We start from the raw sequence: 21,569 nt of genomic DNA on the forward strand, positions 1-21,569 counted from the left end.
ACAGTGGTTCAAAACTCCCCACCCGGGCATAGTTCCTAACCGACTTCCCACTCTTGTTGCTTACGAGGTTCCAGCAACAGTTGATTTCACTGGTGCTGTCTCCCCATGTTCCCAGCCGCCTGCCCATAAATCTGTTTCAGGCGCCCCAAAAGGGTTTGCACGAACTTCTCTCGCTTCACCTCTTGGAGCTGGCCCTCAGTGAGCACCGGGGCTAGTACATGGGTGGGTGTTCGCATTATCCTTCCAGTCATTAATTCGTGCAAGGAGTACCCCGTACTTTTGGACTGGCTGGCCCGGATCCCCATGAGGACTGAAGGCAGGATCTCCGCCCATTTCTGGGGCGAGCCCATTGTCTCTTTCCTCAGCTTTTCCTTGAGGGTCCGGTTCATGCGTTCAACAAACCCGGATGACTGGGGATTGTACGCTACGTGCCACTTCCCTTCAATGCCCAAGAGCATGAGGGTGTTCTGCATCACTTGACCGGTGAACTGACTCCCTTGGTCGGACTCCACAAAACGGGGGAGCCCCCACCATGACAACACTTCCCGGACCAAGATCTTGGCAGTACCCAGCGCCGTAACTGTTCTGTATGGGAAAGCTTCTACCCATTTTGTCAATACATCCACCAGGACAAGGCAATACTTATAGCCGCCTTGGGCGGCGGGCAGGGGCCCTGTGTAGTCGACCTGAATCGACTGCCATGGGCCCTCTACCCTTCTGATGTGCCCCATGGGCACCTTCCTTTTCTGGGGGTCTGGGTTGTTTGCAGCGCACACAAGACAGCTTGCACAGAACTCGCGGACATCGTCTCTAAGTCCTGGCCACCATCCCGCCTGCTCTACCCGTTGCCAGGTAACCTCAGGCCCGGGGTGTCCTGCCCCTGGACCCTCATGGGCCAGTTGAAGGAATTCCCTCCGGTGCTGCTGTGGCACAACCCACTGTCCCTCTCGGAACAGCATGCCTTCCTTGACTGAAAGGGCTGCCGTACTGTACGGACCCTCTACCTGCTTGCCCTCAGAAATGGCTTTGAGGACTGTTTTAAGGGCGGGGTCCAGGGTCTGGACGGTCTTTAGGTCTAGGGTTAGTGCCACCCCTGTGTTCCCTAGAGTCCCCTCCCCGTCTCGGATCGCTGCCACGGGTCCGGGTCCATAGGGGTCCCAGAAAATGCCGATGCGGGCACCCTCCCTGGCTAGCATATCCGCCTGCTGGTTACCCTGACCGCGGGGTTCTGTGGTGGAATGAGCCTTCACCTTGTGGATGTACACCTCCCCTTCCGCCCCCACTGCTGCCAGGATCTTTTCCAGCAAGGGCTTAACAGTTAAAGGTCGTCCGTCCACGGAGGTATATCCGCGATGAGACCAGATGGCAAGGTATTCTGTACACGAATTGCACGTGAACATGCTGTCCGAGCAAATCGTGTATGGGGTTGGGAATGTCTCCGGGTGGGTAACCACATACGCCACCGCAGACAGTTCAGCCTCTGTGCGCTCATAGTGCTGGGGAGCTTAATCGCCAGGGCAATGTCTGCCACAGGGTCATAAACTCCACACCCTGTGAGTCGTTCGCCAGCAGATACCGTGCTGGATCCGTCTACATAGATTTCGCGGCCTGTGGGGTGTATCCCGGCCCGTAAACCTATGTCGACCTCCCATACCCCTTCTACGGAACACCGATGGGCTGTTCCGGGATATACCAGGTTGGCTGCGAGCTTCGGCTTGCAGAGACCTTTAACTTTGAGATCCATCTGGGAAAGGAGGAGGGTCCAGTGTGCAATCCGAGCGCTGCTTACAGTCCCATCCTTAATCCTTCCATCCAGAAGCATCTTTGTGGGGGTGTGATGGGTGAGGAGCATGATGGGAGAGGTTCCTGTGAAGATCACTGATCTGTTCACAGCCCAATGCATGGCCAGGAGACACCGTTCGCAATTGGAAAAACTCCTCTCCACATCCATAAGTACCCTGGAGGAATAGACTACTGGTCTCAGCTTGCCGTGTCGTTCCTGGAGCAGCACGGCGCTCAGGCTGTCTCCACTAGCGGCTACTTCCAGGAAAAACTCTACCCCCCCATCTATGGCCCCTAGGGCTGGCGCGGTCTGCAGATCTCTTTTCAACTTCTCGAATGCTGCCTGACAACCCTCATCCCAAGACCACTCGACTCCCTTGTGTAATAGTCGGAGTAGCGGGGCTGCTGTGGCTGCATAGTCCTCGATGAAATCCCTGCAGTACCCGGTCAATCCCAAAAAGGACCTTACACCCGTTACTCTGTTGGGGATCGGTAGATCTTGCACCGATTCCCGTCTAGCCTTATCTATGGCTCTTTCCCCAGCATGGATGGCCAGACCCAGGAATTTCACCTCCTGCTGGCCGATCTGTGCTTTCTTTGGGTTTACTTTAAAACCCTCTCTTTCCAGCAGCTCCAATAATTCGGCTAATAGTGGGCCGTGCTCCTCCCTTGAATCCGTGAACAGGAGTAAGTCGTCCACATACTATACTATCTGATTGGGCTGGCTAAATTCCTTTTAACTTCCCGCGATGCATTGATGGAAAATGCTGGGGCTTTTGTGAAACCCTTGTGGCAAGCAGTTCCAAGTATACTGTTGCCCTTTAAAAGTAAAGGCAAACTTGTACTGATCCTCCCGCCACATCGGAATGGACCAAAAACCATTCGAGACATCCAGCACCGTGAACATGGTCGCAGATGCTGGAATACTCCCTACCTATTAGGTCGGCAACTGCTGCTACCATGGGCGCACAGGCTGGGATGTTACTGTTGAGGACTCTATAGTCCACCGTGGCCCTCCACGAATTGTCCGGCTTCTTTACCGGCCACAATGGGGAGTTCACGTGAGTGGCTATTGGTCTCAACACGCCCTGCTGCACCAATGAAGATATTGCTATCTCCCTGTCGGGTTCGGCCTCCTTGGGGAAGTTATACTGCTTTTGGGGTCGGATCATGGGGTCCCCGTCTTCGATGACCTCAAACCCGGTGACTCTCCCACAGTCGTGCTTGTGGGTGGCGAACGCGGTCAGATTGCCCGAAACACACGCCTGCAAGTCCGTTGGGACGTCCGCGACCATAAGCTCGAGATTGTAACCTCCTGACGGCTTCATGGTGCACAGGGTCCCCTTTTCTCCCTTCGCTGGGATCACAACTACCTTTCCTAACCCATTCTCGGCTCCCCAGAGACAGTGATTTCTAAGGTCCACGAGGATTCCATGCTCCACCAAGAAATCATGCCCGAGGATGCCTTTCCCACCCCCCTCATTCCACTTCAATAGGACGCACGTCCATGTGGTGTGGAGTGCTCCCAAATGAATGCAGAGCGGGATGGAGTACGCGCCAGCCTGTTCTCTGCCTGTGAAACCCGCTACTGAGAATGGAGCCTGGGTAGATAGAGGTGAAGCAAAAGGCTTAGCTGTGTGGATCACGGTGCATGATGCTCCCGTATCCAACAGGTAACTACCCTTTTCCTTTTCCACCTCCATCTCCACAACGGGTCTTCTCCACGCGTCATAACGGAGCGGACACAGGTAGACGGGCTGCGCGGGCTTCAGTCATTTGGGCGCTTCGGTTGCGGTTGGGGAAGCAACAGGGCTGCTGGCAACTGCCACCTTCCCCTGCGAGGTCATTAGAGACCACATTGCCTCTAAAACTGACTCGATCATATCGGGATGGATCAACACATCGGCTCCCCTCTCCCGGATGGGCTCTTGGGCTGGGGCTGGGGAAGTTTTTCCCTTTAAATCCTTCCAGGGATTTTTACAGTCCCGGCGCCAATGACCCTCCTTTCCACACCCGTAACAACTGCTCTTGGCTTGGGGGGCACGATTCCCCTCCTGATGCCATTCCTTTTTAGCAGGAGCTGCAGGCCTTGCCTCATGCACCTTTCCTTTTGAGGAAGGCACATCCCTACTCTTGTTGCTCCTGTAACTTATTGTGAGCTGATCCAGTACTACTTCCTCCATGGAGCGTGGGTTAGTGGGGTCAAACCATGCTTTGGCCTGCTCCCTCAACGGCGGCAAGCAATTTGCGACCAGACACCAGAGCCAATGAGCCCTTTGGTCATCATTTAGCGCGTTCCGGTCCGGTCCTCCCGGGCAGCTGCGCCGGTACACTGGCCACAACCTTCTGGCGAAAACCCGTGGGGGTTCTCCCTCTAGCTGTACCGTCCGTTCCAATCGGAGGAACGGAGTTCCGTCACCCTCCCCTATAATCTCCAGGATCTCGTCCCATATCTCCTTGTACGTCTTTCGCCCTCTTTTGCTCTCGTCAGGGAGACACTGGAGGAGCGAGCTGTCCAGGGAGAACAGCAGCATTTTGGACTGTTCAGCCCCGTCGCAGTCATTAACTGCTGCGGTCTGCTCCACGTCCCTAAAATGGACGGAGGGATCTCCTGACTCGGAGAGTTTTGGGATGTGACTTATCATTGCCCTCAGCTGTTGCGCGGTGTGGGGCATTACGATCTGATTCACGAGGGGTCCGTCATCGCCATTTTCTTCATTCGGACCGAGCCTTCGATGTCGAGTTGGACACATCGGCGCCGGCCCCGACTCTACTACCTGGTGTTCCTCTACCTCAAGAACCTCTGGGTCTGACATCTCCGTTTCCTTCCCCGGAGTCCAAGACTCATCATAGGCAGGAGGTGCTGAGGGCTCGGGGGTTGTTACCCTAACTGCCTCCTGTGGAATTGGTCTTGTTGAATCCTTGGCTTACAGTAACTGGCTTGCTGGCGGGTTTATGAGACACACCAAGCCGGTTGCCTTTGCTAGGGCCATTCTCAGGTCCTCTAGCTCTCTGTGGCAAGCGCTATGGTTGGTGTTCTCAGACCTGTCCTGCATGGTCATCTTATAAGCTGCCCTAGCCCCCAAGATACTTTCCTCCTGTGTCGCTACCTGCTTAGCTAGGTGGAAACACCTCTCTCTCATTCTACCTTCACTGGCCTTGGCCTCAGTGACCTGACATTCCAAATACTCTATCCGGGTTTCATGGTGGTGAGTTACGGATTGGTGTTCCTGATTCAGTACGTTAAGCGATTGAATCAGTTTCTGATCTCCCGCAACCTTTTCCTCTACTTCTGTGAGCAGCCCTTTGATCTGGGCTGTCTGCGCTACAACGACTTGGTCCAAAAGCTGGACTTGCTTCTTGTAGCACATCAGCCAGACCGCCTTTTCCACTGACTTTTATGCTCTTTCCCTTCTGTCCACTTGATGGCTGCGTCTAGAGGACGCCTGTCTCTCAATAGGTCTGATATCCACTGTTTTGTAAGGTTTACCTTCCCAAAAACATAGTCCGCTATCCCCTCACCCATCACATTTCGTTTATTCAAACCTTGATCTAACACGCTACATTCCTGCTGCCAAGGTCCTGCCGCGGTCGCCATTTCTGTAGGGGGTTTCTCTTGCTCGTTCTGGTCTCCTACCAGGCTTCGTGCAATAATTACCCTTGAGTGGTTCGACCCACTCTCCCCTATGGTTCTAGACCTTGGACTTAGGTGCAGGGGACTGTAGTGCAGAGAAAGACTCAATAGACCAGGTTGAATAGCACGAAATGGATGCTTTTATTATTAAACAGTCTGCAGCATTATAAAATACATGTCATAAGCACAAATTAAAGCAATTACAAGCATGCACATATCTATAAACTTAATTCCATGGAAATGGGAAACACACGGCACATCGAAAAAGGGGAAACACATTACGATTACCCTTACCCCCCTCCCCTAGACCTAGACTAAGTTTCGACCTGAGGAACTCGGAATCATGCTCACCACTTTCAGATTCGCAAAAGAGGGGGTTCGCAGCCCCTTTGGCACAGCTTTCCGTTGTCACGTGGATTTGGAAACTTCTGGCACAGCTTGTTTTTCTCTTCTCTCAGGCGATGAGGCAGCGGACACAGCCTCGATGAGCGCTCGTCATGACTGAATCCGTTAACAATTGTTGAAGAACTGGATGCCCATGGAAGAATCTGCCACCGATGTGATGTTGAGGCACTGGAGTGTAGGACCATTAGTGTCTTCTTCTCCGACCTCGGTCGTCGGTCTCTCGATGGTCTTCCACGGGGCAGGACGCTGGTACCGAATTGCTTTCTTTATGCAGTCATAGTTATCCTTTGAAACAGAGCTGGAGGGTGTCTTTTCCTTCGGCCTGGGTCGTCGATGATCTCCCGACAAAAGTACCCGGGCCACCCTCGTCGTCGTCCCGTCGTCACCGGGCCTTGCCTGGCCGAGCTGGCTTCCAAGCCAAAGTCTCCTCGTCGTCCCCGAAGTTACGAATTGTAGCGTAGCGAAGCTGGTTTTCTTCCCCCAAAAAGAAGAAGCGTCCTGAGAAGCGAAGCGCCCTGATGGACTTTTTAATCCATAGTTATACCCTTTTGGGACAGTCTTATCTCCCGCCAGATCATAGTCCAGTCTTTTTAATATTCTTGGCGGGCAGAAATCTCTGCAGGGGCGCTTTGTCTTGTAACGGGAGCCGGTGATAGCCTAACTGGCCTTCCTGGCTGATAATTTCTTTTACTTTGTCACCGTAACTCGGTTTGCATATTGATCGGTCTGGAGATTGCCCTTGATGGCTGTTAAACGGTCTTTCCTTTGTACAGTAAATGGGTTTAAGTGTTCGTTCAATTGTCCGCCCATTCCTTGATGGGCCCCATCCTGTTACCTGAAAATGTCTTGTACTTAGAATCCAATTATTATGCATGCTCAGTTCCCTGAGTTTCGGTTTCCCGATACTGGCTTTCGCGGGCTTACTGTCCTCAATCCACAAGCCTGTCTGGCTTGCAGTAACAGAATTCAAATGGTCCCAGAAACTGATCACGAGGTCCGGCGGCCAATTTGTATGCCCCTTTTTTATCAATGGTTTTTCTGTATAAACTTCTTTTGGTCAATAAAGCTGCATTAATAATCCTGTTTTCTTGCATGATTAGTCAATGAAATTTTTCGAATCTTACAGCCTTGGGGATTGTTTGATGGGACAGTGTAGCGGGAGCTTTACTCTGTATCTAATCTGTGTTGTAACTGCCCTGGGAGTTTATGATGGGGCAGTGTAGAGGGAGCTTTACTCTGTATCTTACCAATGCTGTACCTGCCCTGGGAGTGTTTGATGGGACATTCTAGAGGGATCATTAGTCTGTATTTAACCCATGCTGTACCTGCCCTCGGAGTGTTTGATGGGGCAGTATAGAAGGAGCTTTACTCTGTATCTAACACGTGCTGTTCCTGCCCTGGGAGAGTTTGATAGGACAGTGTAGTGGGAGCTTTACTCTGTACCTAACCCGTGCTATACCTGTCCTGGGAGTGTTTGGTGGGACAGTGCAGAGGGAGCGTTAATCTGTATCAAACCTTAGCTGTACCTGCCCCGGGAGTGTTTGATGGGACAATGTAGACGCAGCATTACTCTGTATCCAACCTGTGCTCCACATGCCCTGGGAGTGTTTGATGGGACAGTGTAGAGGGAGCTTTACTCTGTATCTAACCCATGCTGTATCTTCCCTGGGGAGTGTTTGATAAGACAGTGTAGTGGGAGTTTTACTCTGTATCTAACCCGTGCTGTACCTGCCCTGGGAGTGTTTGATGGGACAATGTAGAGCGAGCTTTACTCTGTATCTAACCCGCGCTGTACCTGCCCTGGGGGTTGTTTGATTGGACAGTGTAGAGGGAGCTTTACTCTGTGTCTAATCTGTGTTGTAACTGCCCTGGGAGCTTTTGATGGGATAGTGTAGAGAGAGTTTTACTCTGTACCTTAGCCGTGCTGTACCTGCCCTGGGAGTGATTGATGGGACGGTGTAGAGGGAGACTTACTCTGTATGTAAGCCGTGCTGTACCTGCCCTTGGAGTGTTTGATGGGACAGTGCAGAGGGAGCTTTACTTTGTATCAAACCCGTGCTGTACCTGCCCTGGGAGTGCTTGATGGGACAGTGTAGAGGGAGTTTTACACTGTATCTAACCCGTGCTATTCCTGCCCTGGGAGTGTTTGGTGGGACAGTTTAGAGGAAGCTTTACTCTGTATCTAACCCGTGCTGTACCTGCCCTGGGGATTGTTTGATGGGACAGTGTAGAGGGAGCTTTACTCTGTATCCAACCCGTGCTGTTCCTGCCCTGGGAGTGTTTGATGGGACAGTTTAGAGGGATCTTTACTCTGTTTCTAACCCATGCTCTACCTACCCTGTGAGTGTTTGATGAGGCAGTATAGAAGTAGATTTACTCGGTATCTAACCCGTGCTGCTGCTGCACTGGGAGTGTTTGATGGGACAGTGTAGAGGCAGCTATACTCTGTATCTAACCCATGCTGGGACTGTCCTGGGAGTCTTTGATGGGACAGTGTAGAGGGAACGTTTAGCTGTATAAAATCCGTGCTGTACCTGCCCTGGGGATTGTTTGATGGGACAGTGTAGAGGGAGATTTACTCTGTATCTAATCTGTGTTGTAACTGCCCTGGGAGTGTTTGATGGGACAGTGTAGAGAGAGCTTTACTCTGTGTCTTACCCGTGCTGTACCTGCCCTGGGAGTGTTTGATGGGACAGTTTAGAGGGCGCCTTGCTCTGTATGTAACCCGTGCTGTACCAGCCCTGGGATTGTTTGATGGGACAGTGAAGAGGGAGCTTTACTCTGTATCTAACACGTGCTGTACATGTCCTGGGGGTGTTTCATGGGACAGTGTAGCGGGAGCTTTACTCTGTATCTAACCCGTGCTGTACATGCCCTGGGAGTGTTTGATGGGACAGTGTAGAGGGAGAGTTACTCTGCATGTAACCCGAGCAGTACCTGCCCTGAGAGTGTTTGATGGGACACTGTAGAGAGAGCTTTACTCTGTTTCTAACCCATGCTGTTCCTGCCCTAGGTGTGTTTGATGGGACAGTGTAGAGGGAGCTTTGCTCTGTTTCTAACCCATGCTGTTACTGCCCTAGTTGTGTTTGATGGGACAGTGTAGAGGGAGCTTTTCTCTGTTTCTAACCCGTGCTCTACCTGCCCTGGGAGTGTTTGATGAGGCAGTATAGAAGGAGCTTAACTCTCTATCTAACGCGTACTCTTCCTGCCGTGGAAGTGTTTGATGGGGCAGTATAGAAGGAGCTTTACTCAATCTAACCTGTGCTGTACCTGTCCTGTGTGTTTGATGGGACATTGTAGAGGGATCTTTATTCTGTTTCTAACCCGTGCTCTTCCTGCCCTGGGAGTGTTTGATGAGGCAATATAGAAGGAGCTTTATTCTGTATCTAACCCGTGCTGTTCCTGCCCTGGGAGGGTTTGATAGGACAGTGTAGACGGAGCTTTGTTCCATATCTAATCTGTGTTGTAACTGCCCTGGGAGTTTATGATGGGACAGTGTAGAGGGAGCTTTACTCTGTATCTTACCCATGCTGTACCTACCCTGGGAGTGTTTTGTTGGGACAGTGCAGAGTGAGCTTTACTCTGTATCTACCCACTGATGTACCTGCCCTGGGAGTGCTTGATGAGGCAGTATAGAAGGAGCTTTACTCTGTAACTTACCCGTGCTGTTCCTGCCCTGAGAGTGTTTGATAAGACAGTGTAGAGGGAGCTTTACTCTGTAGCTAATCTGTGTTATAACTGCCCTGGGAGTTTTGGATGGGACAGTTTGGAGTGAGCTTTACTCTGTATCTACCCACTGATGTACCTGCCCTGGGAGTGTTTGATGGGACAGTGTAGAGGGAGCTTTACTCTATCTAACACGTGCTATACCTGCCCTGAGTGTGTTTGATGGGACAGTGTAGAGGGAGCTTTAATCTGTATCTAACCCATGCTGTACCTGTCCTGGGAGTGTTTGATGGGACAGTTTAGAGGGAGCTCTACTCTGTACCTAACCCGTGCTGTACCTGTCCTGGGAGTGTTTGATGGGACAGTGTAGAGGGAGCTTTGCTCTGTAACAAACCTTAGCTGTATCTGCCCCGGGAGTTTTTGATGGGACAATGTAGACGCAGCTTTACACTGTATCTACCCACTGATGCTCCTGACCTGGGAGTGTTTGATGGGGCAGTGTAGAGGGAGCTTTACTCTGTATCTAACCCGTGCTGTAACTGCTCTGGTGATTGTTTGATGGACAGTTTAGAGGGATCTTTACTCTGTATCTAATCTGTGTTGTAACTGCCCTGGGAGTTTTTGATGGGACAGTGTGGAGAGTGCTTTTCTCTGTATCTTACCCGTGCTGTACCTGCCCTGGGAGTGTTTGATGGGACAGTGTAGAGGGAGCTTTACTCTGTATCTAACCCCGTGCTGTACCTGCCCTGGGAGTTTTTGATGGGACAGTGTAGAGGGAGCTTTTCTCTGTATCTTACCCGTGCTGTACCTGCCCTGGGAGTGTTTGATGGGACAGTGTAGAGGGAGCTTTGCTCTGTTCAACCTCGCAGTTTCTGAAGCTCCCTCTACTTTTGACCCCTTGATGGGCTTCGACTTCTCTCTCTGGAACGCCCCCTTCCCTCCCTGCAGCTCCTCCTTAATTGGACCCCAGTGGCTTCACCAAGGCTGGGGTAGGCCTGCTGAGTGGCCGAAAGCCTGGATCGATTGACACACTGGCATGGAGTCTCCAGGACCTCTGTGCAGCTCAGGATGGAGTGCGCAGGCCTTCTCCGATGCACAGGAAAGGACTGTGCAGGGCATCACTGAAGCACTGGGAAGGACATTTCAAGGCCCTCTACAGCTCTTGTGAATGATGGGGATGTGTTGGTTACTGTCGCGGGTTTGACAGACATTAAAGTTGTATTTCCTTGCTGATGTGTTAAATCCTTGTTATGTTTTTTGCCGTTACTTTTGTGTTAAATCCTTAGTTATGTGTTAAGCCGTTACTTTAGTGTTATTTCGTTAGTTTTGCTTTCTGCTGCAATTGCTTTATGAATTTGGAAGGCTCCACTTTGTGAAAATAAAGACAATTTTTTATTTACATTTATATTGAAATAAAGAATAGATTTGCCTTTCTAATCTAGGCTTTATTAACTTTAAAATCCCAGCAGCATATTTTCCAACACCAGTCTCCCACAGTGACTGGAGAGAACTGAATTTAAGATGGCCACCACAAATCACCTGACATCCACTACCAATGAGTTTACAGTATATATCTCAAGGTAGAAACAAACAACCAATTACAATACTTCTTACTAATACAGAGAACAACCACCCCATTCACCAATCACAATACTTCTTATTAAACATAGGAAATAATCACCACATTCAACCCTCCTTTTAAAACATGCTCCAACCTAAATAACCTTTACAATTTATAATTAATTTATTTAGAACTAAAATACAAATATAATATTTCAACAATTTTAAAACATTACTATCAATTTAAAAGTCCATTTTCAATCGGTCGACCGGATATCTTATTCGTCTCGACCTTCTTAACCTTGGTGAAATTCCTTGCCCTCCCACACTCGGAGACACTGAAGTATCAACTGCAGGAAGGCTATCCATATCCCGATTATCAACGGTTTCCGGATTGGAAATCCCATCAGGAAGTAAACTAGGACGGTCATGAACATCCATCAAAGGCTGACTAATAGAAGTATAATTATCTGCAATAGCATTGGAAACATTCGTAGTATCCAAACAACATCCACATTATCTGAATCATGACTATTATTAGTATCCTTGGAAGAGGGCTGGCCACCACAAGGAGCCAAGTCTTTAATTGAAACAGTACTTTCTTTCCCATCTTGGAATCGAATATGAGCATATTGGGAATTTGCCTCCAACAGCTCCACCTCCTCCACTAAAGGATCATATTTTGACAATCTAACATGGCGTCGAAGCAACACAGGTCCCTGCATAGTAAGCCATGAAGGTACCGAATATCCCGTAGTAGATCTCCGCGGGTAATTAAAGAGCCTTTCATGGGGGGTCACATTAGTAGCCGTTGAAAACAATGATCTAATGGAATGCAGGGCATCAGGCAGTACCATTTCCCACTGTGTATTCTTAAGATTTTGGGATGTCAAAGCCAACATAACTGCCTTCCAGAACACCCCATTGTATCGTTCGCACTGTCCATTACCCTGGGGGTTATACGGGGTAGTTCTACTAGTAGAAATTCCCTGACTCTGAAGGTATTCCTTCAACTGGGAAGACATAAAAGAACTTCCTTGATCCGAATGGATATACGCAGGCATCCCAAAGATGACAAAAATTTGAGTCAGACATTTGATAACTGTAGCAGCTGATACATCTGCGCAAGGAAAAGCAAAAGGAAACCTTGAAAACTCATCCACAACAGTAAATATGTATCGATTTTGAGTCGTTGAAGGAAGAGGCCCCTTAAAATCAACGCTCAAACGTTCAAAAGGAGAAGTAGCCTTTATAAGATGAGCTCGTTGAGGCTTAAAGAAATTCGGTTTACACCGAGCACAGATAGAACATGATGAAGTCATCCGCTTGACGTCTTCAACTGAAAAGGGCAAATTCTTACTGTGTACGAAGTGTATCATCCTCATAACCCCAGGATGACATAAGGCATTGTGAAGATTAATAAGCGTATCTCCATGAATGACAGAACAATAAGCCCTCGACAGTGCATCAGCAGCAACATTATCCTTCCCCGGACGATAAACTATATCAAAATGGTAACATGCCAACTCAATCCTCCACCTCATTATTTTATCATTTTTGATCTTTCCAAAATGTTTAACATCAAACATAAAGGACACAGATTTTTGATCAGTTACCAACATGAAATGTCACCCCGATAAATAATGTCTCCATTTACGCAGTGCTTCTACTATTGCATATGCCTCTTTCTCTATTGAAGAATGCCTTTTTTCACTATTGTTCAAAGTACGTGAGAAAAAGGCCACAGGTCTTCCATTTTGGTTCAGAGTAGCCCCAATTGCAAAATCAGAAGCATCCATCTCAATCACAAAGGGAACCTGCTCATCAATAGAATGCACAACTGCTCCTAGGATATCCTTTTTAAATTTATCAAAACATGTCCTGGCCTCCCATGATAGAGTATATGTCGTAACCCATATAAGGGGCCGGATCTTCTGTGAAAAGTTTGCAATCCAATTAGAATAGTAAGAAAACAGTCCAACAACTCGTTGCAAAGCCTTAGAATTAGTAGGATAAGGTAAATCGATCAATGGTCGCAGACGTTCTGGATCTGGTTTAATCTTATTTCCCGAGATAATATACCCCAGTATATTTACCTCAGTAGTCGAAAAGATACACTTCTCTTTATTAAAAGTTAAACCAACTTTTTCCGCAGCTTGAAGGAATCTTTCTAAATTAGAATCATGCTCCACCCTTGATTTACCACACACCGTGATATCATCTAAATATGAAAAGGTGTCAGAGAGAGAGTTATCACTTTTAAAAGCATCCATTGCCCGTTGCAAACAAGCAACACCATTAGTAACACCAAATGGTATTCGGCAAAACTGATACAGCTTTCCACCAGCCTCAAAGGCTGTATATGGTTGATCCCTCTTAGCAATAGGAATCTGATGATAAGCACTCTTTAAATCAACAGTGCTAAAAAACTTATACTGAGATACTTTGTTGATCAGCTCATCAATCTTAGGCAAAGGGTACGCATCTAATTGAGTATACCTATTAATAGTTTGAGAGTAGTCTATCACCATTCGTTTCTTATGCCTCTCGTTAGTGGTGACAACTACCTGAGCCCGCCAAGGCGAACAACGAGGTTCAATGATTCCTTCCAATAAAAGACATTGGACTTCAGAATTAATAAATTCTCTATCCTGACTGCTACACCTTCTTGACTTGGTAGCAATTGGCTTACAATCCGGCATCAAATTGGAAAAAAGTGATAATGGAGAAATGGATAAAGAAGTTAATCCACAAATGGATAAGGGTGGCTTAGCCCCTCCAAACGAAAGACTGAGAGACTCGTGTAATTTAAGCACATCATGACCAATCAAAATATCCGCACAAAGATTAGGCAAAACAGATAGGCATATATCAGTATACATATTACCTAGAAGAATCAATTTCACAAGGCAACAACCAGCTACTTGTGAAGTAAGGGTCGTCTGAGCCATACACACCTGATAAGTAACAGGCAAGATTTTCAAACACTTTTCCTTCGCAAACTGAAGACTTATAAAACTCTCGGTACTGCCCGTATCTATGAGAGCCTTCACTTCTAACCCATTAACTTGGGCCATAACTATAGCTTTGTTTAGGCCATGAGCAAATGCAGCAGAAATTGATGCAATAAACGCCCTCTCTACAGGTTGAATAGTCGCAGAAGAGAAGGTAATTGAACCTAATGATTTACAAACACGTGCATAATGACCTCTCTTGCCGCATTTACTACATACAGCCTCCCGGGCAGGACACTTCAAACGAGGATGTTGGACGTTCCCACAAAAATAACACTTCTGAATCCTAGAGGCAACAGCCGCCGAAGTAGAAGGTGGAGCTGTTGGAGTAGAAACTATTTCAGAATCTAGTAAACCACTCCCATTAAGTCCACCTAATTCCTTTTCATCCGGAACTGCCGAAACCACAGTCACAGGCTGATTAGAAAGAGCATAAGAATCCGAACTTCTCTGAGCCATATCCAATTTAGAAGCTTGCTCAAAAGCACTCTTGAGATCCAAAGTCTTATTTTCTAACAACCGTTGATGAATTGATCTAGACAGTAGTCCATTAATAAAAACATCCCGTACCGATTCTTCCTTATATTCTTCGGCCGTCATGGCTTTATAATTACAGTTAGCACTAAGGTGCCGAAGTGCTTGTAAATAAGTATCCAATGATTCTCCCACCTGCTGCCTACGGGCAGGTAGAAGGTAACGTGCAAATACCTCATTCTTTGGTTTAACAAAAATCTTCTCCAATGTAGAAATAGCCAATTCGTAAGTTTTACAGTCCAAAATATACTTATGCACATCCGGAGCAATGTAGTTGATCAGCATATTCAGCTTATTCAGAGACTCTTGTTCCAACACACCCAAAAAGTTTGTAAATGTACAATACCAATGTTTCCATTTATCATCCACTCCTGCAGAATTAGGGTCAGCATTGAATCGTTCCGGTTGAAGATATCGCTCCATTCTGATAAAAAGTTAATATATTGAAATAAAGAATAGATTTGCCTTTCTAATCTCGGCTTTATTAACTTTAAAAACCCAGTAGCACATCTTTCAACACCAGTCTCCAACAATGACTGGAGAGAACTGAATTTAAGATGGCCACCACAAATCACCTGACATCCACTACCAATGAGTTTACAGCATATATCTCAAGGTAGAAACAAACAACCAATTACAATACTTCTTACTAATACAGAGAACAACCACTCCATTCACCAATCACAATACTTCTTATTAAACATAGGAAATAATCACCACAGATATCTAATCTATTTACACTTAATCTGTCCTTCATAGGCTTTCGGTGAACCGGACGGTCCTCTCCCAAACACACCAAACAATCCGTCAGTGGGGCCTAGAAACGAGTCGTTATGAGCCTCTGACGAACGGCCCTTCCAGTTTCGGGAACCCTCCCGTCTTCCTCCTCCTCCTCCTCCTCCTCTTCTGGTCCTTCAAGCTCGGCTGGCATTGGCTGGGTGTATTGGATGGCGAGGTTGTGGAGCATGCAGCAGACAACGACGATGTGGGTGACTCGATCCGGCGAGTACTGCAGGGCACCCCCCAAATGGTCGAGACATCGGAACCGCTGCTTCAGCATGCCGATTGTGTGCTCCACAGTGTTCTGTGCCGCCTGATGGCTGGAGTTGTAGTTCTCCTCTGCCTGGGTGCTTGGCGAACGTAGCGGTGTCATAAGCCATGGGCACAGAGGATAGCCCTTGTCTCCAAGAAGCCAGCTCGTGGGTGAGCCAGGGCCTCAAAAAGGTCTGCCACTGTGGTCTGACGCAAGATGAATGTGTTGTGGCTGCTGCCAGGGAGTTGTGCATTGACTGCGAGGATCAGCAGCCGGTGGTCACACACCAGCTGTACATTAAGGGAGTGGAACCCCTTGCGGTTGCGGTAATCCTCAGGGTTGTTCACAGGTGCCCGCAAAGCCACGTGCATACAGTCAATGGCGCCCTGCACCATGGGGAAGCCAGCTATTGCCGCAAAGCCTTCTGCACGCTCCTGCTGCTTCTCCGGTGTCAAAGGGAATGAATTAAATTGCTGCCTCCTGTTATATAGGGCATCTGTAACTTGACGGATGCAGCAATTCACTGCAAACTGGGAAATGTTAGCTATGTCCCCAGTCGCAGCCTGAAAGGAGCCGCTGGCACTTCACAGGAGCGTAGGACAGACAAAAGTTTAACACCGAACCATATAAGGAGATATTGGGACAGGTAACCAAAAACTTGGTCACAGGTAGGTTTTCACGAGTGTCTTCAAGGAAGAGAGAGAGGCGGAGAGGTTTAGGGAGGGAATTCCAGAGCTTGGGGCCGAGGCAGCTGAAGGTACGGCCGCCAATTGTGGGGCAATGAAAATCGGGGATACACAGGAGGCCAGAATTGAAGGACAGCAGAGATCTCAGAGGGTTGTAGGGCTGGAGGAGGTTACAGAGATAAGGAGAGGAGCGAGGCAATTGAGGGATTTGAAGACAAGGATGATTATTTTTAAATCGAGCCTTTGCCATACTGGGACCCAATGTAGGTCAGCGAGCACAGGGTTGCTGGGTGCACCGGACTTGGTGCGAGGTACGATATGGGGCAGCAGAGTTTTGGATGAGCTGAACTATACGGAGGGGGAAGATGGGAGGCCGGCCAGGAGAGCATTAGAAGCGTCGTGTATGGAGTATCAAAGGCTCGGATGAGGGTTTCAGTAGCAGATGAGCTGAGGCAGGGGCAGAGACGGGTGATGTTACGGGGGTGGAAATAGGCGGTCTTGATGGTTGAGAGGATATGGGGGTCGGAAGCTCAGCTTAGTGTCAAATAGGAGACAGAAGGGAAAAAGACAAGCAGAGAATAACCATTTGAGTCTGTACAAGCAACAGATCTGATAAATTCCCAGGATTAACTCACATTCCCGATGTATATGCAATTCATTGACAGCAACATTGTCCAATGTCCAGGCAGAAGGTGTGTAAGAGTTTGCAGTAAGATTTAACTGCAGAAGCTGCTTGGCCCATAAGAACACTCACAGATCAGATCATGGTGTGAATTGCCAAGCTCCGTACAGCTTGTAGATCATTAGCACCTTCATTATCGACAGTCTCACAAACTTTTCAAACTTTCATGAAAACATTACAGTTCATATGAGTGTCGAAAAGTGTGCCTGTGTGAGTGTGTGAGTGTATTTGGGTGAGTGAGTGTGTGTGTGAGACTGAGAGTCATAGATTCATAGAGTCATAGAGTTATACAGCACAGAAAGAGGCCCTTGGGCCCATCACGTCCACGCCGGCCATCAAGCCCTGTCTAATCTAATCGCATTTTCCAGCATTTGGTCCGTAGCCTTGTATGCTATGGCATTTCAAGTGCTCATCCAAATGCTTCTTGAATGTTGTGAGGGTTCCTGCCTCTACCGCCCTTTCAGGCAGTGAGTTCCAGATTCCAACCACCCTCTGGGTGAAACAGTTCTTCCTCAAATCCCCTCTATACCTCCTGCCCCTTACCTTGAATCTATGCAACCTTGTTATTGTAAAAAAACTGCACATTTCACCCCGAACGCCATCAAACTGTCGCTTTTGCTCCGGTCCTGACGTATTATTTCCCTCTACATTGGGGAGACCAAACGCAGATTTGGTGACCACTTTGCAGAACACCTCCGTTCAGTCCATAAGAGGGACCCCGAGCTTCTGGTTGCCTGTCACTTTAATTCACCACTCCATTCCCACTCAGAGCTCACTGTCCTCGGCCTCTTGCATTGTTCCACGGAAGCTCAGTGTAAGCTCGAGGAACAGCACCTCATCTTCCGATTAGGCACTCTGCAGCCCTCTGGACTCAACACAGAGTTCAACAATTTCAGCTCATAACCTCTGCCCTTATCATATTTAGATATTTTATCCACACTTTTTGTTTGCCCTTTTCCTTTCTTTTCTTCCCTCCCACGTGGCAGCTGTCTTTCATTCTATCAGCGCAATTCACACTTAGAAACATAGAAACATAGAAGATAGGAGGAGGAGTTGGCCATTCGGCCCCTCGAGCCAGCTCTGCCATTCAAGGAGATCATGGCTGATCATCTAAACTCTGTACCCTGTCCCTGCCTTCTCCCCATATCCCTAGAGCCGTTTAACCTTAAGAAATATATCTAACACTTCATCCAGAGCCATCCTTTGTTTCTTAACCTGTCCCATTACCTTCTCCTCTTGCCTTGAATATCTCTTAATGCCTCTTTAATTCTCCTGCCTTCGATCCTATCACAGACCTTCCCTTCTGTTCTTTCATCCCATCACCCATTTACAAGCCCCTAAACTTGCTTTTAAATCTGTTTCTTTTCCTGCTTTTTTCCAGTTCTGACAAAAGGTCATTGACCTGAAACGTTAACTCTGTTTCTCTCTCCACGGAAGCTGCCTGGCCTGCTGAGTTTTTCCAGCATTCTTTGTTCTTATTTCAGATTTCCAGCATCCGCAGTATTTTGCTATTGTATAATTTCGCTGTTTGTTTCCTTCCTTAGAATTAACTTAATGACGATTGTGATCCTATCTCGGTGGCATAGTGGTTAGCACTGTTGCCTCACAGCGCCAGGGACCCGGGTTCGAGTCCGGCCTCGGGTGACTGTCTGTGTGGAGTTTGCACATTCTCCCCGTGTTTGTGTGGGTTTCCTCCGGGTGCTCCGGTTTCCTCCCACAGTCCAAAGATGTGCGGGTTAGGTTGATTGGTTGTGATAAATTGACACTTAGTGTTAGGGGGATTAAATACGTGGGGTTACAGGGATAGGGTGGGATATGTGTTGTTGTAGGGATTACGGGGATCGGGTTGGATATGTGTTGGTGCAGGCTCGATGGGCCGAAATGGCCTCTACCTGCACTGTGGGGTTTCTGTGATTTCTGTGAAGTGCAGTCTCTCCAACTGTGTCATTCGCTACCTGGTGGCCATGGCAACAGCGGATCTACCCTATCAATCCCCTTCAGAATCTTTTATGTTTCAATGAGATCACCTTTCATTCTTCTAATCTCCAGAGAGTATAGGCCCATGCTACACCATTTCCCTTCATTGGACAGCCCCCTCATCCCAGTAATCAATCGCGTGGACCTCCAAGGCAGGTATATCCTTCCTTAGATAAAGTAACCAAAACTGTGCACAGTACTCCAGGTGTGGTCTCACCAAAACCCTGAACAACTGCAGCAAGACTTCCTTACTCTTATACTGCAACCCCTTGCAATAATGGCCGACATGCCATTTGCCTTACCCATTGCTTGCAGTACCTGCATGCTAGCTTTCTGTGCTACTTGAACGAGGACATACACGTCTCACAGAACATCAATATTTAAAAGATTCTCACCATTTAAAATATATTCTGTTTTTGTATCCTTCCTTCCAAAGTGAATAACCACACATTTCCCTACATTATACTTCATCTGCCACATTACTGCCCACTCACTTAGATTACCTATATCCCTTTGCAGATTCTTGGTGTTCTCCTCACAGCTTGCTCATCAGCAAGGTTTCTATCATCAGCAAACTTGGTACATTACACTCAGTCCCTTCATCTAGGTCATTAATATAGATTGTAAATAACGGACGCCCCAGCACTGATCTTGTGACACCCCACTAGTTACAGCCTGCCAACCCGAAAAAGACCCATTTATCCCTACTCTCTGTGTTCTGTTCTTTAACCAATTCTCTATCCATGCTTCTATATTACCCTATACTCCATGTACCCTTATCTTCTGTAATAACATTTTATGTGGCACCTTATCGAATGCCTTTTGGAAATCCAAATATACTACATGCACTTTATCTACCCTGCTAGTTACATTCTGAAAAATCTCTAATAAATCTGTCAAACACATTTTCCTTTCCTAAAATCAAATTGACTCTGCTAATCAGGTTATGATGTTCCAAGTGCCCTGATTCCACACCCTTAACAATGAATTCCATATGGTCAGCAATGTATGACTTGGGACAGCAGCCTGATGAAAGGTCATCTACCTGAAACGTGAACTCGGTTTCTCACTCCAGATATTTTCCTGCCCTGCTGAGTGTTTCCCGCACTTTCTGTTTTTATTATTGATTTCCAGCATCTGCAATATTTTACTTTTGGTACCTAATTTCCAGCTGGGTTGCTACAAAAATTCGAACATATGTTGTATCTCCTGAGTTTGTAAATATCTGAGTCCCAAGCGCTCATCCTTGTGACACCACAATAGTTACAGCCTGACAATCTGAAAATGACCCATTTATCCCTACATTCTGTTTTCTCTCTGATCACCAATCCTCTATCCATGCTAATAACTTACCCCCAAACCCATGTGCCATTATCTTGCTTAACAATCTTTTATGCGGCACATTATCAAATGCCTTTTGGAACTCCAAATATACTATATCCATTGGTTCCCCTTTATCTACGCTGCTGGTTACATCCTCAAAAAACTCTAATAAATTTGTCAAACATGAGTTACATTTCATATAACCATGTTGATGCTGCCTAATCATATGGGCCCTGAATTTGTGGCCAGAGGCTTCCCGTAATGAATTGCCTCTGATCTGCAAATAAAATGCCCGTGTACCTGGTGGTCTGGGAGGTCTGGAGATTCATGGTCCTGGGCTTCTCTGGGTACCCGCGGATAGAGGCTCACATACCTCAGTGGCGCACGTGGTTTGCAAGTGCCCCTGGGATCAGGTGGACCATCGCAATGAAAGAAAGAATGGGATCCCAATCATATTTATGGGGATTCCATATGTATGGAAACACCATATGCATAAATGGGCATACTCCCAAAATTACAACTACACAGCAAATAAATAAGAAATACATATTTAAAATTAATTAAAATGGCATTTAATTAAATATTATACAAAAATGTAATTTTCTGAAAAAGAAATAAAAATGTTTAAAGGGGCTAAAAATAAACTTACCTTATTGCACTAGTTTTTAAATGTATAAATTATTGATAAAAAATTGATGGATTCAGAGCTGTTTGGAGACCAGTCACTAGTGGTGTCCCATACGGATCAGTATTGGGATCTTTCCTCTTGACCATTTTTATTACTGATCTAGATATAGGTGTTGGGGGCACGATCTGCAAGTTTGCAAATAGTACTAGGATTTTTGCGCCTGTCCAGACTGCTGATGATGCTCGATTGCTTCAGGCCGCTCCTGATGTGTTGGGGGCTTAGGCTTGTGATTGGCAAATGATGTTTAACTTGGTTAATTAGGACCAGGGGTCATAAATTTAAGTTGTAAATATTAAGTACAAGGCCAGCACTAGCTGAGATGTCAGGGGGTGGGACACTTCCCAGAGAATAGTGGGGCTCTGGAACCATCTGCCGGCTCAAGCGGTGGACGCCGATTCGCTGACTTCCTTCAAGCGAGAGCTGGACCTGTTTCTGGCCGGGCTGGAGATCAATTTGTACAAAAGGTTGGTACTGTATAGAATTATCAGTCTGCAGTGATCTCCTGGTCTAGATTCGATTGCCTGGGGGTGTCGGAGAGGAATTTCTCAGATTATTGCCCCTAAATGGGCCATGGATTTTGGCTGG

This window comes from Somniosus microcephalus, unplaced genomic scaffold (genome assembly GCF_052327205.1).
Source record: "Somniosus microcephalus isolate GS21.2 unplaced genomic scaffold, FLI_Smic_1.0 scaffold33, whole genome shotgun sequence".
Lineage (NCBI taxonomy): Eukaryota > Metazoa > Chordata > Chondrichthyes > Squaliformes > Somniosidae > Somniosus > Somniosus microcephalus.